Raw genomic sequence first — 16332 nt, forward strand, 5'->3', positions numbered from 1 at the left:
TGTTATTCACTAGTGTGGTGGCTGATCACTCTCTGTATGTATGAGCGAGGAATTACCTCAAGGTGTGGCTAATGTGGCAGCACTTGTTGTAAATATTTTTTATAGGAACCAAAGGTGTTGGTAAAGTTGGAAAGAAATGTGAACGTGTTGGACTGGTTAGTAAGGTTCGGTTTAGTTAGTACCTCTGTTTAGTCAGCAGGTGGCAGCAAAGTATAACATTAGTCAAACAGAAAAACGCACAAAAGCGCAAAAAAAGAGATCGTATGCAATAGAGCCTTGAATCCCGAACTGTATAAACTATAGAAGTAACTATTTAGTTTTTAAAGTGTTAAAAATATTTTTTATCATCAAAAATTTATACATACAGTGTTTATTATTGACAATATTTGTAGTGATGATACATTTTTTATGATCTTACAAATGAATCCTAAATATAGACCTAATCTAATGTTAAAGCAGTGTTTTATTATTAGATGGTAGGTGTTTTAATTTCCTAATAAATAAAACAATAATTAAAAGCTAGCAGAACAGTTTAATAGCGGTGTACTAGTAACGATATAAACTATACAATTTCCCTAAAACCGAATTAGATTTAGTGTATCTGTACTGTAATGTATCTTTGCCTTTCTTTCTGTTTTATTTTGTATAAGATATTTCTTAGCATAGAAAACATTCTATGATGCTGAATCACATGCAGATCTGTCAGATCTGTATAAACTGCATGCGCTGTATGTGCTCTATTTTTTAGTTTTTTATTTTATTTTATTTTATCTTTTTTTTTCTCATTTCGTTTAAGACTTTTGGGAGCAGCAGAGAATTTGATCCAATTCTGGATGCTGGTTTCTTTATACAGCAGAGTTTATTTGGGTTCCCCGGGGTATTAAACTGTGAAGCGAGCTTTATAATCACAACCTAAAAATACAAGGCCGTATTTGTTGTTATTGTCTCCGGTTTCGCCGGTGCCCCGTTATGCTCTGTGAAAGCCTACATCTTGATGCGCAGCTCCGGCCAAGAGAGATGCAGCTCCGTACAATAGGCTGTTTTCATGTGGGAGACAATCAGGAAGCGAAGGAGACCCTTACTGTGCCATCTCCACGGAAGTCCAGAGCGGTGGTTGAGGATCACAGGGCTGTTTTCACTCATCTCTCAATTATCTGTTGCTCCAATCACCTGAAAATGCGCCTCTTTTTGCTCGTCTCAGACCAGAAAGATGTCTCACTCGCAGTGATTTACACTTTGCTGGAAGCTGTGATGTCAAATGAAAATTGTGGCAAATTATTTGTAAAGTTGGCGATCATCATAAGGTTACCAACCACTTACATAAACAGCAATCTATTTTACTATCCAAAGCATTAATTCCTCCTTCCCCGCATGTTTAACTACCATCAGTTTAATGGCACTTACTGTGAGGCCTGCAATGAAATGATGTTGGAAGGATTTCTTTAAGTAAAAACTGAATGGTAAACTGAATGGAGGAGGATTTGCCCTCCGCTGTGCCCCTGCCCCGCTTGTTGGGTGAAAAAGGGCTTGGGGGTCCTTAGATGGAGACTGTAGCCACTTAGAGAAAAGGATTTGACTGTAATGGTCTCTGAATCTGTTGATGTGTGTCTCTCCCTCCTGCCCCCTCAGATGAAGTAATAAAGCCAGTTCTGCTGGAGTCCCTCCATGTCTCTCCATAGACCACAATCAAGGCCCGTGCAGTTTTATTGCAGTTTTATTTTCATATTGTCCAAGAAATCTCCAGACTCTGTTCTGTGCCCGATGCCATAAATCGTGTATTTTGACTGCATTATTTCCACTCTTTTAAGCATTTATTTATTTTTTTTTTGTTATTTATGAGCGAAGGCGATAAAACATTCGGCTTGCACTCTGTGTGTCCACAGCTGTCATCTGTCTCGGACTTTATTGTGAAAGGGAAAAAAAAAAAGTTTTAGTTTTTATTTCCCCAACACAAATCTCCCTCTCTGTTAAAAAAACAGATGCTGATAGAATGAGAAAAACACAATAAATTGAGATTTTCATTGCTTTCGTCTCCAGACTCTTCCGATGAACACATTATATAAAACCAGCAGTATTCAGCCCTGTTTAACAATATGTTCAGGTGCTGATCATTGTTTCAGCAGCAGGAGGTACTCTGTTGCCATCTCCGAACAGCACGAAACGGGTCATTAGATGAATGAAATGAGCTGTTTCAGTCTGTCACTGTCATTTTCTTGCGCCATTAATTCAAGGAAATTCAAGTATCTCAGCTGTGCAGCAACAGGGTCAGAACATTTCTACACTACGGTCTCCACCATGATGTGTGAAGTTACAAAAAAGTTGAGGAAACCTAGTCTGGAGGCAGTTTGTGAAATAATCACAAACTCAAAAGTACTGATTGGCGTCCAAGGATACCAGTCAATAAATTGTAGCAGGTAGGTCTCACATCCAATAGACTTGACATTTCATTTTTACACCTAAGTTTTGTTTTGTCTATGTTATTTTATTTTATTGGATGTTCTTTTCCCTTTACAACAAAAATACCCGTTTAGGAAAATATCCCAATTTTTATTCAAATACTTGATGTAAGCACAAAAGTCAGTGCAGGTTGAAATGCTTAATTGTTGTGACCAAGGATGTGAATTTTTTCAATTAGAGTTTGTTATTATTTTTCAAATTCCTACCCTGGAAGCCAGCTCAAAATCTTTGAGGCAGAAAGTAGTCCTGAAGTTACTCTGTTGAGACTGATTATGAAGACCTCGCCAGGCTGGTGAGGGCCAGAAGCTGTAACAGCTACATAGTCATACACATCATCTTGAAGGTAAAGTTGTAATTTCTAATTGGTTGTAGGACTATCCCGTTGCCTTGGGAGGGTATTTTCTTTCCCTGTATTAACTGGGACATGCTTCATAATGAAATCCAAACAGAGTGTTACCAGATTCATATTCTGATTCAGTCCAGCTTCAAGTGTCAGCGAGACTGATCCCTGTACGTGGACTTCTAAGACTCGGTTCATTTCTGTGATTTTGCCAGCAATTCGCTAGTGTGTGTGATTTCTGTGCCACTGTTTCTTTATTGTTCATTACTGCAATGCAGAAAAGAGAGAAGACGTAGGAGTGGATAATCTGTATGACCACTGAGCCACCTAATGCAGAGAGAGGGTGAACCGTCTACGGTTGTCTGGCCGGTTAAGACACGTGTTGTTACACCTCTGGAGAGGTGCAGACTCCAGTGTTAGGCATGGCTTACTAATGGCAATGCTTTCCACTCCTTTGCCTAATGGTGTCTAGGCGCTTTTGTGTTTTTAATTTTACATCTCTCGGTAAACATTACAAAAATCATCTTACAATATATTTAATATGTCAGTTTTAGTTGCAGAATGTTGTAAATATGTGGTAATCTCAATGACTATGGTTCAGTGGAGATTATTCTCAGAGAAGTGAAGTGTTTATCTTGTGAAGATAATCTGATCCCACTTTAAGCAGTTACTGACAAAAAAGTATTTGGTAATTACCTCAGCGTGGATAAAATAGCAAGTCCCTAAATTAATGACACGGGCCATTTTGACCAGGGCCAAAATAACCGCAGATGAAAGCCAGTATTAGATATTGTTGGATGTGATCTTATAAAATATGTCATTGCATTTTACAGTGCAGAGCTAATAGAATTAGGAACATGCTCTAAGTCTCAGCGTCCTCCTCATTAGCTGTGGAGCGATGCCCGTAGGTCCTGAGAGGCGAGCGAGGAAGTCAGGCTCACTGCTGAGTTCTCTGCATGTCAGTATATTATCAGAGGTATTTTCTCATGCTGTCACTCAGCTCCACAGCGTCCATCTCTGTAAACAGCTCATAGTCAAATAAACAGTTCCACTCGCAGCCCTTCTCCACTCTCATCCCTGAGCAGACGTTGGTATCGGCCGAGGTTTTGACACGTGATAGCAGGGAACATTTCAGTGCAACAGTGTTTCTGTGACGGCGGCGTAGAAAGTTTTAGAAATGCTCCGCATGAACGATAATCCGCGGTTTAAGGTGGTTTAAGATGATCGTTGCTTAGATTAGAATATCTCACTTGTAACTACGGCAACCAGTACCATAACTGACAGCATTACTGATATAATTACATTTCTCTCAGCATTCACATTTTCATTTGTGGTCTCTTTTATGGGAGGTATGGGAGGATGATGAGAGGTTTCCATGTTGGGCCTCTATACCCTCTCTCTCTCTCACACACACACACACACTGAACCTGTTGTAAAGACCTCATAAAGACTCAACATCTGTTTATTGCAATGCATGCCAGAGGATTTTGCAACACAGGCACCCACCCTGGTAAATACCCGCACAGAAAGGCCTGCATGCTTTAATTACTGGGTCCGGGGCACAGATACAGGTGCCGGCGCTAAGCTAATGAATGTAATGATGTGTGTATGTGTGTTAAAGAAACTGAACATTGTAAGAAACTTGATACGCCTGTAACATTTTTTGCTGCGTCCATCAGCTAGGCTAACAACAGGTGTGTTGTGCTTCATTAAATCTAACAGCTTCTTCGCTAAAAAAGTTAGATTTTGTGACAGCAGCAGCAGCAGCAGCAGCCGCAGTGCCCACGGCCTGTTATTTAATTCCTAAAGCCACTCTTCATCTCACCTTTTCAGCTACAATTAGCTTTATTTATTGTTCAGATCTGTGCCTCCTTCTCTCCACCTTGTCTTCTCCTGCAGATCTGCCTTTTTTAAGGCCTAGTTGGGTTTCAGGGCTCCATTAAAAGTTCAAAGGCAGCGTTTACTACTGTAACTGGAGCTAGTCTGCGCTGAGGCTTTTCACTAATGAGTGCACAGCGTACACACTTGCGGAACGAAATGCACACACACACTCAGAGTCACTCAAGTGCACGCATAGCGGCGACACATGCTCCCCTCATGGAGGTTTCGGCGCTTTTGCCGATCATTATTACCGAAATGATGTCTTTCTGGGTGCCAATAGCTCTATCAGAACCGTAAGTGACTTGATAAACCTTTCAGCGCTGTGTTCCCTCTGTTCATCTTCCCCCGCTCCCCCCTTCCAAACAATACATTTTTTTCTGACAGGAACTGGAGAGTATGACTTTATATGATATTTCTACCGTATAAAATCTCTCAGTTAAATAGCTGGAGCTCTGTCCGTCAGGAGCTGTTTACTCACTACCTTTTTTATTCTGTTTTGTGAGTGTTTTGTGCATATCCCGTTCACACAGGCGTTCTGTAACTTGATAAGCATCAAAATACATAAATGATCAAACAAATCTCTGGATTTTTAAGAAATTCTTTCATTATCAGCTTATGCTTTTGCAGAAAATGATGTTAACAGCCTGCTCACACTTTGCCACCTTATCACTTAGTATCTAAAGCTCTTTTTACACCCTTAAGCCCTCACTACCTCAGTTGCTTCTTAGTTTCGTGTTCAGCTTTTTATGGCATTGCTTTGTCACTTAATAATTTTCTGGTGTTTTTGTCACTTGTAATCCTTTGCCTGATACGCGGCACGCTCGAGATCCACGTCCGTGATATGTGAGCCCGCTATTTTTTTTTATTTTTTTTTTTTTTTTCAGTCTTCAGCCGTCGAGCATATGTGTACTTTAGATTTTCGAGTGGACACGCTCCCACAGCGCATAAAGACCTTTAAGGATACGAAAACAACCAGAGGAATCGTTAATGGCTTCACTACACTACTTTCCACAAACCTTTTCTAACAAATTAGAATTTAATAATGTTTGTTGAGCTTTGCGGTTTTGACCTTCCTCTCTGCCGTGTCCTCGGATGTCTGACATTCCAGAGTAAACAGAAAAACAAACAGCCCGGACAGCGAGGCCTGGGATCAGATGGGTGGTACAGACATATTTCTAGTATGCCAAACTGTGCGTGTGTGTGTTCTTGTTTTTATTAAGCTGTGGGGACCAAACTCTTGCAGACCACTAACGTTCCGGGTCCAAAAACCTGATCCTTTAGTCAGTAGATGATGCACACTGAAAAAGTTTATTATTAATGTTGACATGGTCACCTTCAGTATATCTTAATAAAGACTTAAAGCTGTGATTTTTGCATTTAAAGCGGCACGTATAACTCCCAGATAAAACCATTCCAGTCTTATATTTTTGAAGCGTTGTGAACAGTAATGACCATAACAATGCTTCCTGTGAGAGCTCAAGGGCCAAGTCTGCTGTATGTTGGTCCAGAGAGTACACAAAAAAAAGTCTGACAATCATTACAAAGACATAAGCTTTATAAATACGCCATCATTTTAATTGCATACAAGACAGTTTTGTCTAAGTTCACAGCAAGTTTTTACCGACTCGAAGGGGTCTAAGTTTGTATTTTGTACAGGAGCTGATGCCGGGGAACTTGCAGGACGGAGGAGCCGGGTGCTGGGGTTTAGAAACTCAAAACGCCAAACGTTTATTATTACCCCCGTTTGGACTCGCCTTCAGGGGAGACTCTACAGCAGTGACCCTTGGCCCCACCGCTCAACTCCCTCCACGCTTCACCACCCCCTCCTCCTCCTCCTCCTCCTCCTGTCTCGCGTTTGCGGTCCGAAATGTTGAAAGGAGAATAAAAAGATACAACGGAACAATATCTGAGGTCATCTGAGCTGGGGCCGCCATTCCGGGAACAGTGGAGGTTTCTGAGGCAATATTCTTTTATTCTTTTATTATGGCAGCGAATGAGAGACGAGTGAAAAACATACTTCACAGCTTTTTTCATCCAAGAGCAGATCCAGGGTGATAAAAGTGGACGCTCCTCCAAAGTTTTTACAGCTTACCACTCTCGCTCTCCTTCCCTTTCTTCATTCATCCCGCGTTCCCTCAGTCCCCCACCTCTTTTCCTTCCCCTCTGTCGTTCCCCTCAACGCTCGGGAGCGGCAGGAATCTGCTGCCCGTTGGCACGGCGGATAATAAACACCCCACGCCACTCCACCCTCCCCGCCGCTCCACCTTGGGGCAGGAAACCCCACACATGCGCACCTGCGTGGGCTGCTATGACAACGAGGACCATCTGTCCATCAGAGCAGCGTCTGAAAGAACCTGTTCTGGGGCATATGCTTGAGGATAAACATACACGCACACACTCACAGACAAACAGTGGACCTGGGTCAAGGGTTAAAGAACCCCCTTTCCTGTCCAGACAGACGAGGCCTGCTCTCAGTTCCACTCAATTTCTTTCTTCCTTGTTCTCTCCTTCTCCCCCCCTGCCCCCTTTTTTTTCTTGCTTTCTCTCTGTCTGAGCCTGACATTCATTGGAGTCAGTAAAAATTTCGTTTTTATGCGTTTCGAGGTTGATTGATGATGTGTTTGTGATGGCAGCCTCGACTTAGCTGCCTCAGCTCATCCTAGTGATTATTAACCAGCCACTTTTTTTTTTTTTTTTTTTTTAGCACAGGTGCTCTTTACTGCAGGCTGATTCAATAATGAGCAATGAAGTAAGCTAATCTCCGAAAGTTGCCATGGTTTAGTCAGACCGCTCTCGAGAGCTGCATTAAAAGGGCAGGATCTTATGTTACACAGATTTAAAAAGGCCCTGGCGAAAGATTCTCGTTAGCGACTATTGAAAACAGCTCCTCAGAAATAATTTTGGGCAGTGTATTAAATCAGCGTACACATGAGGGGAAAAAAGAAAAAAAAAAAGGCTTTTCGGAGCTCACGCGGCCAAATATATCTAGATATGGTTTCATGCGTTCAAACTACTCGGGGTAATTTATCCTCTGCCGTTTAACCAGCCCTCAGAAATGGACACATCCCTTGCAAAACGAGACAAGCCGAGCATGCCTTTGTGTGTTTTTCAAGTATCCAGAATATATCTGACTACTAGGTCTGCCTCGGAGCGAGCCTCTGTGGTGCAGGGCTGGTTGGGTAATAGCCTGTGTGCTCTGCTGTGCTGAGATTAATGTGAAGAGTTATTGATGTAATGATGGAGCCATGAAAGAGCACTCTGGGCCATGGTTTGGGCCCAACACATGAGCCTAATGGACTCTGTGTATGTTTGCGCGCGTGCGTGACGTCTGCTTGTGTTATATATGTATGTATGTGGTGTGTGTGCGCGCTAATGCGGTTTTGGACAGAAACAGATGAAATTAATTGGGAGGGTTTTCGTTCATAAGAAGAGGCCTCCATGGCTGAGTCCATATTTCTGTGAGATTGCGGCGCTCATAGAAAATACCTGACTGTAGGTGTGCATTGATAGCGTTGGTCTTCAAAAGGCGATATGCGACCCCTAGGGAGCCCGCGGAGGTACTGCAAGCGGGCCGCAAAATCTTTGGTCATATTAACACCCTACTGTTGCACATGTTTGAAATAAAAAAAAATAGCTTATGTATTATTTGAATAACTTAATATTGAATGCAAAATGATAATTATAATGTGTAAATAGCACTAGGCTGACTTGAATATAGAACACATATAGTAGGCAGGGAGTCCCCACTTAATCTCTCCATCATTTGGAGGTCCTTAGTGTGAAAAACATTGAAGACCCCTGCTTCAGAGTATATAATCTGCATGACCTCAGACTTCCCGTGACTTTCCCCTCCATGCCATTTCTGTACATACATGTTTTGCAACATCCCAGCGGCCCTGCGTTTTCTTCAGTTAAAGAAGAGCAGAGGAGCTCAGGCTGACACCGTGGGACAGCGTGGTTGGAGGCAACACAGGGGGAGGTTGAGTAAATACGGCCAAAATGAAAGTGGTACCTTCACAACTAGTGCCCTGCGGTGTGTATGGGTGTATCTGCGCCTCTGTAGATTCTCCAGTGAGGCCCAGCAGGTGCTGACAGGACCCCCTTCATCTCTCCCCTCTCCCTCCCAACGCACTTTTGTGCGCCTCTGTGTGCGTGCGTGCGCATGCCAGCAGGCTGCATCTGCTCAGCGTGGGTCTGATGTTGAAGTGATTGACAGGCGAGCAGTCACAGGGGTGATTGAGAGCAGTTGTGGGAAGAGAGGGACCTTACAGCCTCGCTGCTTTCAGCCCTCAGGGGGAGAGAGAGACAAAGACACGGAGACAGTCTAAACAGATTAATACGATACACACAGATGGAGGCCGCGTGACTAAATGAACATAAAGCAGTCGCCCGGTCAGCGATGTCCTGCACTGCTGGCTCTCGCAGGAACCTGTTGGCTGCTTTTAAGCAGAAATGGACAAGTTTGACCAAGTACTGATAAAGTGAAGTCTTGCTTCTTCATAATCGCCTTGAGTATTCCCTGAACTCACGGGTGGGAAACCCTGGGGACCGTGGAGGTTTATGGGAAATGGCTCATACTTGGGGAGTGATGTCATACGTAGGAGACAGACTGAGTTCTCCCCCGGCTGATACGGTGAAGGGAGGGCAAACATGAGTTGCAGGATCTAAAACCGCAAAGATATCTTAATTAAACTGAACTGTCACTCAGGACCTTTACATTCCCCTGATTTAAAAAATAATAATAATAAAATGTCATAGAAGAATAAAATTCTCCAGCTTCTCATTAATTTTGTTGCAGGCTGAACTTTGACCTGCGGATTTTATCTACACTCCCCGTCATCCAGGCCCCCTGAACTCTGCAACTTCTCCATCATGCTTAACACATACTGAGTAATAAAAAAGAGAAAATCCCTTCAAATAATCATTTAAATGTTGAATCATTTATTTATTTGAATTTGCTGCGTGTGACCGCCGCGCAACCTCTTCGTGTGCAGCAGACAGCCAGAAACGGAGACCCAAGGAGGCTGAAGTTAACCAGGCGTGGACTAACAGGCTGTTACGCATCACTACAGTCCTTGGAGGATGTATTCATGCAGGTAAGTGAATAAAATATCCTTTTTTTCCGAGGCATTTCTACTGTTTATGTGAATGTGCGCGCACAGGGAGCCAACCACAGCGTCCCTGCCAGCGCAGCGGAGCAAGGAGCAGGCCAGTGGCCATCTGGGTTTAGAGCTGTCTTTAAATGCTGAGGTGTAAATCTACTGCCCATGTGCTGGAGGGGACGTCCGTTTCTCTCTGGCCCGCAGACCCACTCACAGATCAATAAAGTTAACTCAAAACATTCACACTCTGCCATCTGAAATCAACCATTTAATGAGTTGCTGTTCCTGTAAAAGTGGAAAAGGCCCCTTCAGATTTATTAGAATAGAGAGAGAGAGAGAGTAGAATTCCAGAGAGGAGGAAGAAGAGAGTGGAGGACGAAAGGAAGCAGACCTATAGTGGTTTTTGTTTGGATTAATCCGAACAGTGTATTTCTGCGGCGCATGCAAATAAACAATGAAAATGGCTTCTTGATCCAAATTTTATGAGGGAGCATTCTTGAATGGAGGTGACTGGATGCTTTTTACAGTGGTGAGCATGGAAAGTCTCCAGACTATAAAGCAATATAATGTAATGCAATTTCCCTTAGAATACTGAACACGCTCCAAATGTGGGTCTGCTTTCAGAGAAAATATCGCCAGCGGCAAAATGGCTCTTCAGCATGCTTCAGCAAATGGCTATAAACCTATTTTTTTTATTTATTTATTTTTTTACAAACAAGAGTAAATGCTAAAGCAAAGGAGTGAGACGGCTGCATGAGTTACCTCTGCTTCCACAGGCCTCCGAAATACAGCGCGATGATGTGCGACAGAAGCTCTGCAAACTGTTTTTAAATACATTTACAAAGATCTGGAGACGTGGCCCTCTTTGCTCGTTTCAGCCTGTTAGGATGGAAGAGGGGGAAACGGATATTCCTGATGTGCCTTTTTATTTTGCTTGATTGAGTGAATTATTTCACGTGAGCGCCTCCGAGCCAGGCTGGAGGCAGTGCGAAATGCGTTGGGGGAGCATCAGCTGCGTTTTTTTAACGACGCGTGAACGGCCCTTTCAGGAAGCGCCGCATTATTTTTGTCTCTTCTTCTCTTTCACGCTCAAGATCTTCTGGATCTTGGCTGCCTTTTGACCAGGACGTCTCCGCTTGCCCGTGCTTTCCTAAACTCCTCCTCCGCATCCGCTCCCTGTTCATGCCCCATAAACACGTGTTTATTCAAACGCTGGCGTCTACCTGAAAATCATTTGATGATTGTGTAATGCTGATGGAGAGCATATTAAGCATTGCGTTTATTCTCTGCCCCATCCCCAGTCTCTCAGCCTCAACTACTGGCCAGGCGTCCCCCAGGGGCCACACAGGAAGAACCAGTAAGACAAATGAAATTGTCCCTTTTACGTGGATGTCTTACTTTTGGGGTTTACATTACTACATTATGAGGTAAATCCCTGTAGCAGCTGCCAAACAGAGCCGAGTTTCGTGAGATTGTGTTACCTGCGCGCTCTGCTTTATGGCGGCTGCAAAGAAAATCCTACATGTTAACAAGCGCGCATGGAAAGCATTAGGCTGTGGACTCCATGCTGGGTGCCAGGGCTCATCAGGTGTGACGTTATAGGGCTAAATCTGCGATGCGTCCGGATGCGCAGGGAGACAGGCGCTGACAGTTGGAGGTGCAGGTCAGGAGCACATGCTGGATGGGTCAGCGAAGGAACAATTTACCTGGATGTGGAGACATGCCCTGTTCGGTGTGTCCAGGGTTGTTTTTGAAGAGCCAGTGACACACTCTGAGGAAGAGGAAGAGGAGTTACACATGTGTGAGGCGCAAGCATGTTTGTGCTGGTAATGGGTTGTTTGGTCGAGTCTGTGTGAGCCTGTATGTTTATGCTGCTAATGGGGGTTTAATTTGATAAGCAGTTGGCGGATTTGTCGGCGCTCAGCTGGGATGGAGAGAATTGGGCTCTGTATATTTTGAATAAACATGAAGAAATTCACTCCAGGTTTCCTCTCTTTCTCCTACTGCCTCTATATGTAACCTATTAGGTTGACAAGACAAAGATGGTACTGTCCATCTGAAAGGCTTTGCTGTTACACTTTGGGAAATGCCCTTACTCAGTTTTGTTCTAAGGAAAAGCATAAAAGGACAATTAAGCTAAAAAAAAAAAAATAACTGTTTCCACTCATATCTTTGTGCAGACCTAAAATTGATTAGCGTGGCTTAGCATAAAGACCGGAAGAACAGGGAAACTGTCTGGAAGGCTTTGTCCAAAACAGCATCAATGTTTCTAAACTTTTCTAAGCAAATTTTCTAAGCAAATTTGAAATGCAAGGTAACTAGAAGAGCCCAATGAATTGTAACTGTTTGAAAAAAAGTGCAAGTAGCAATTTTGCAGTAAATGAATGAAGATGACTCATCAATGTGACAACAACTGTGATGCAAGTACTCACAACAAAGCTGAATACATTTGCTAATACAATGCACAAATAAAGTAGCAGAAAAGGCAATTGAAAAATTTGCAGGGGACCCCTAAAAGCGATGAAAAGGCTTGGGGAAAAAAATGTTTAAATATTATTTATGCCATCAACCTTGTGTATGTCACCAGGGGGCTTATAATAAACTGGAATTTTAATGCTTTTAATTAAAAGGCTAGAAATGGGACTGCTGAAAAGCCTAAGGTGTTCATGTGGACTGTGATGTCAGGCCTGCGAGGAGGGTTTAATATGTGAGACATATGGAGCTGGGGGTGGCGATGGAGGACTTGTAATGTAGTCACAACAGAGGGTTCAGAGCCAAAGGAAACAGGGGTCTCTTTCTTTCCTAAACAGGATGAGAGGACGGGACCACACGCATGACGCACTGTACTGCGCACTGTATATGTATCTCCATATAGATCAAACAGGCTCCTGCTTTTCTTATATATTTGATCTTGGTACCTATTCTGTTAGTTTTGGTTGACATCGAAGTTCCTTTCGCGCCCCCTCTTCCACCGTTCCTGTCTGTACCACGTTCTCTATGAATGGCTCTACTGTTTTTCTCTTATCTTTTTTATTCCTGCACCGTCTCCTCCTCCTCCTCCTCCTGATCAGGAAGTGGACAGAGATGGGCTTTATCTTCACAGATACGAGTCTCGACTCACTCCAGAACATTTAGAGCACGGTGTTTTTTTTTCTTTTTCTTTCTACATCACACACTTTCTATTTGTCGCCTCCTCTCTTTCTCTTTGTTCCGTTTGTTCCACTGTGTCCTCAGACTTGCCCTCCGAAGCCCTGCATGTGCCATTTGGCTGAGAGAGAAGTCATGTTAAGGAGCAAGTGAAACCGAGTTCAAGTGAATAAATGGAAGCTTGTAGAATTTTCCATGAAACAAATGTTGCCGACGTGGTGCGTTGGTCCAGAGCGACTAGAAATCCGCCGCCACAGTATGATGTGAGTTATCTGTTAATAGCCTGATGAGGAGAACTTTGGCAAAAACATCATGCAAGGGGAAAATGGCGAAGTCTGATACCACAGTCAAGATTTTGTCAACGTTGCGGCGTCTCCGGCCCCTCTGTGTGTGCCGGCATATGTGTTTATATATGTTATTGCAGGTGCTTTGTCAAGGATGGTGTGTGTTGATCAGCTGGAGACCGGAGAGAGGAGAGTTACCATCCTTCATCACCATGCGCCGTGTGCGTAGGTGAGAGGGAGATAAAGAGAACGCGTCGGCTCAGGAAGTGAGGGCGGACTCTCCGAGATCCACGGACACACAGAGATGCTTTGATATATTATACGGAGAAGCAGAGGGAGACGGGAGCTGGGCCCGCCAGTGATGTGTGCTCGAGGTTGTGGTGCAAGTGTGAAAATACTTTCCTTTCCCCGCGCCATGTGTGTGTGTCAGCATCCACTGGGACCGCAGTGCGCTCACCTCAGGTGGCTGCGGTATGAGGATGGCTGCGACAGGGAGCAGCAGTGAAACAGGAACGCAGCACAGAAACACAATCTAGCTTAACGGAGTGACATGTGAACCGAGTCAATCCATTCATGTGGACAGGGATGTTAAAGGAGGATTACAGTTTTAGTTGGCTTTTACGAACGCCATTTTTCATTACAGGTGCAGGAGCGTTTAGGGTGACTAGAGTCATTTTAATGACGTATGGATCAGACTAAAGGAGTTATCCATACCATTAATAGTTATCTTCCTGACAAGTGGTGCAAGTGGCGTTCAGCTGAGTCTTAGAAAGGCCAATAAAGAGATGTTTAGGCAGAGTACATTTTGACGTAAAAGACAAGAGCGTTCAGAGAAAAAAAAAGACTTCTTAATACACTCCGTCATTCAGTAGGAAAACTCTCTGTACTCTCGAGCCTAACAACTTTCAGAAGGACATGACGTCACTCTAATCTAACTTAAGGGAACACCTAATCTCCATGAGTTCAATCTATATTGCATTCATTTTTGTACATTACTCAATAACTAGAAAATAAATTATGAACTATATAAAATATTTATATTATCTATATTTCACAGTCTGGCTCTTATACGTGGATTAAGAACTCCGGTGCGGACCACACTCCGTACTGAGGTTTGGCCCAGATTATCTGGTAATGCTAGGGTTTAAACATCCAGCTATAAATCTCCTCAACATATTTACTTAGCGAAACCACCTCAACTAAAATCACCCGTGTTTGATATTCAGGATTTAAAGGCTAGATGATTACGTCAGTACTTTCACAACAGCCATTGAGAGAAACAGGTCTGGAAGGATATGGAGCAGCTGACGGCGTTGTCAACGGTAATTCTAACCCTTGAAGCTGACATTTGCTATTGTTGACAGAAACTGACAGTGGAAATCTTGCCTCCAGTGTGGCTGGCCAACTGTTTTCTCATCCTCACTTGTTTTGCGTTTTTGAAACCATCCCCATACCAGAGTCTTTGGCGCACCGCAGTCTTCATGTGGGTTTTCAAGACTCCTGTAGTCTGAGCCCGGCATTAGAGCCTCTTATCGTTAGCACCTCTGAGAGTTCTGATGCCACATATACTCTTACTTTAACAATACTTTTCAAAAGGCACATTTCAACGTCACATTCAATAAAACTATGACCTCTGTGCACGGACTACGAATATGGAAATATATTTAAAGGAAATTTTGTCACCATGGCTGAATATTGAAGCTAATGAGCAGATTCCATGAAGCAAGAGCTTTATCAGGGCAGATATTTTGTCTTTTTTAAAAACATAGGTTAGCTTTTCAAGTGTCCGCATAAGACATGCAATTAATCCAGCTTGCCCAAAATAGCCACAAGACTGCATGCGATTGGCTAGTCCAACAATATTAAAAGAATAACTAAAATGGATATTTTTTTGGCCATGCTGTGACCTGTGGTGGGGGGGACATCGATGACCGCTGGAGGGGGGGCACGGCCCTCAATATCCCCACCATAGCACCTATAATGCTAAGTCGGCTTTAATGACTCATGGACTTAGTCATAGTTCATTACATACACATTAAGTCATACATTTTCTGTCATGCAATCACAGCAAACTGACTTATCGTCTTAAACGTTCTGCTATTCAAACTGTCTCAGTAAGGTCAACACTGTAGAGCTACTCCATGTATGAATGCCCCAACACATAATATAGGCTGTTGCACATGAACAAACAGCGCCCTTTGTTTAAATGTCAAAAAGTAGATAGAAAATGTGAAAAAAAACACTTAACGTTTAATATAAAAAATAAAAAAAAATAATCACCACATTTGCAAATGACACAGCGCATAAAAGAGATAATACTTAAGCTGTATGTATGACGTTTATGCGGCAGTGCAGTGTGCTGTAGGTATGTAGGTCTACGCCCCAGTCCAACAGTCCAATGCAGCGCCCCCTTTGACCCCTAACCTACCGTTAAGGGACGCGACAGCATTTGCCGCATGTCCTTAACTTCCGCTGACCCTCCAGGACCTCGGCCACCACCACACAATGAGATCTTAAAAGCAGCCGTAGTCTCGCACTTACGAGGAATAACAGTAATAATAATGACAATATTCAGAAAACCCTAATATCTGGACGCAAAATCAGCAACACATGTTACGGTGTGGCAGAGCAAATCTTCAAACCTCCTGCCTGCCTGTTCACGCTCCGTTCTGCAGAGCCACCTTAATAAAAGTGCTGTAGGCTCTAATGCAACAGTTCAAACTGTGATGTGCTGTACATATAGCCTCAAAGATCACACACTGATAGCCCGCCTCAGCGCTGTGCACTCTGAGCCTTTGAACCAAATGAAGATGCACGCGCGCGCGCGCACACACACACACACACACACACACACACACACACACACACACACACACACACACACACACACACACACACACACACACACACACACGCACACACACACTGGCAGCAGGCAGGAGTTTTGCAGAGGATATAGAGTGCTAGATCTCGCTGTGACTCCAGGAAACCCTGCACTCACTTCCACCTTCAGAGGATGAAAGGAGTTCAGGGAGCTAGAGTTCCACTCCCTACAGTGTGTGTGTGTGTGTGTGTGTGTGTGTGTGTTTGAGTTTGAGTGAATGTGTGGGAGTAGCTTTGG

The sequence above is a fragment of the Mugil cephalus genome, chromosome 21, assembly GCF_022458985.1.
Source record: "Mugil cephalus isolate CIBA_MC_2020 chromosome 21, CIBA_Mcephalus_1.1, whole genome shotgun sequence".
NCBI classification, from domain to species: Eukaryota; Metazoa; Chordata; class Actinopteri; order Mugiliformes; family Mugilidae; genus Mugil; species Mugil cephalus.